We start from the raw sequence: 2,147 nt of genomic DNA on the forward strand, positions 1-2,147 counted from the left end.
AGCGTGCGCATACACATACAACCGAGCGCATGGCTCGAGCCAATACGGCCGACTCGCATCTACCCCGCGCCCCTCGCGCGAAAAAAAAAGTCCCATGACCTAGACGCGATCATGCGTCCCATTCCAACGTTGCCCCTTCCGGTCGATCGCCGCCCTTCCCTGCCGATCGGCGACCATCTCAGTTTTCTCACGACCTAGTCGCGATCATGCGGCCCATTCCAACATCGCCCCATCCGGCCGATCGCCGCCCTTCTCCGCACAGTGACCTCAGTTTTCTCCCCGTCTTCACCCGGGATCTGGCCGCCATGGACGTTGTTGGAGTCGTCGCCCTACGCGATCTGGCCTCCGTGTAGGTCGTCGCGGTGAAGTGACCTACGCGGACGCCCTCGTCTGCAACAGCGTGATCAACCTCTCCGGGCACATCCTCGCCGTTCGCAGGCAAGCCAGAGTGCACGTAACTAAACGCCGGACATTGGGACCCGCGAGCATCTAGGTTTGCCATGTAAGACGTCTAGTTTGTCAAAAAAAATTGGTAGCTGCAAATAATTACTTACAATCATTTGTTTGTTATGAACAATTTATTGGTATGACCGTAGTACATCTAGTTTGGTTTTGAATTGATAGATCAAATTTTATTTTAAATGTTGTAGTGTTGGTAGTGAGGTCATTCAATGGAGAAAGGAACTGGACTTACGGATGTGTTCTTGGAGATGAGTGAGTGGTATGGTAGCGATAGTGTTGATCATACGAATGAGGATGCAAGTAAAAATGATGATGACAGCAGTGACAATGAATCCTGGTCGTCGTACGATAATTTACCTGAGGAGGATTTTCAAAAGAAGGAGGATGGTGCTTGTAGTGAAAATGTAAGTGACATGTACATTCATTTCTTCGGACGAAGAACCATATGGGTACTTACATGTGCATATGATTTTTTATGCGCAGGAGGATATTGACGTCCGAAACGAGGAAAATCATGGTGTTGAATCTTTCGGGGATAACATAAGTCAGGTTCGGTCCAAACTTTTAGATGTCATACAATAATAAAAACTTATTAATGACAGCTTGTACTTGCTTATGTGTAATATTGTACGCTAACTTTGATGGTTGGAGTGGTGATGATGGCTATGAGCATGAGGATGCAACAAATATGGACGTTGAGGAGGCTGAAATCCAGCAACGAGCGCTGGAGACACAGTTGAAGGTTTATGGGTATGACCTTTGCATCACAATGGGAGGCTTGCACGTTCTACAATAACTATGCCAGAGAACATGGATTCAGTATCAGAAAAGATAAGGTGAAACGAGGAAAAGGTGTTTCAACCACTATTCGGTATAGGCGGTACATTTTCTCGAGGGCAGGAAAACGACTGAGTAAATTTTTAAACCCAGAGGGCCGTACCCGCAGGCTAAGACCCAAGACTCATTGCGAGTGTGGCACACATTTGGTCGTGACGTTGGACAAAGGACGTGGAGTTTGGTTCGTGGCAGCTTTTATGGATGATCACAACCATTTGTTGTCTAGAGCAGATGAGGTGTTATTTCTGCGGTCACATAGTGTGATGGGAGATCACCAGATAGCTGAGATCTTGGCGATGGAAGGAGCCGGGATCAGAAAGCATATCATCATCGATAACTTCATTAGCAGGTATGGTTCATACGATAAGTGTGGGTTTCTCAGACGAGACGTCTGCATCCTATGTTGCCGAGACAAAATGAAGTTGATTGCGAAGGGTGATGCTAACATGACAATAAGGATTATGAGGAGTAGAAAGGAGAAGGATCCAGACTTCTTCTTTGAGTACGTGCTCGATAAGGAGGGCCGTTTAAAAAGCATGTTCTGGTGTGATGCATAGTCGCGGCGACACTATCAGTTGTATGGAGATGTGACTGTGTTTGATAGTGATACGTCTCCAACGTATCTATAATTTTTTATTGTTCCATGCTATTATATTATCCATCTTGGACGTTTTATATGCATTTACATGCTATTTTATATGATTCTTGGGACTAGCCTATTAACCTAGAGCCCAGTGCCAGATTATGTTTTTTCCTTGTTTTTGAGTTTTACAGAAAAGGAATACCAAATGGAGTCCAATTGACCTATCAATTTTTGTGGATTTTTTATGGACCAAAAGAAGCCCCCG

Source organism: Triticum aestivum, chromosome 5B (genome assembly GCF_018294505.1).
Source record: "Triticum aestivum cultivar Chinese Spring chromosome 5B, IWGSC CS RefSeq v2.1, whole genome shotgun sequence".
In the NCBI taxonomy this organism is placed as follows: Eukaryota; Viridiplantae; Streptophyta; class Magnoliopsida; order Poales; family Poaceae; genus Triticum; species Triticum aestivum.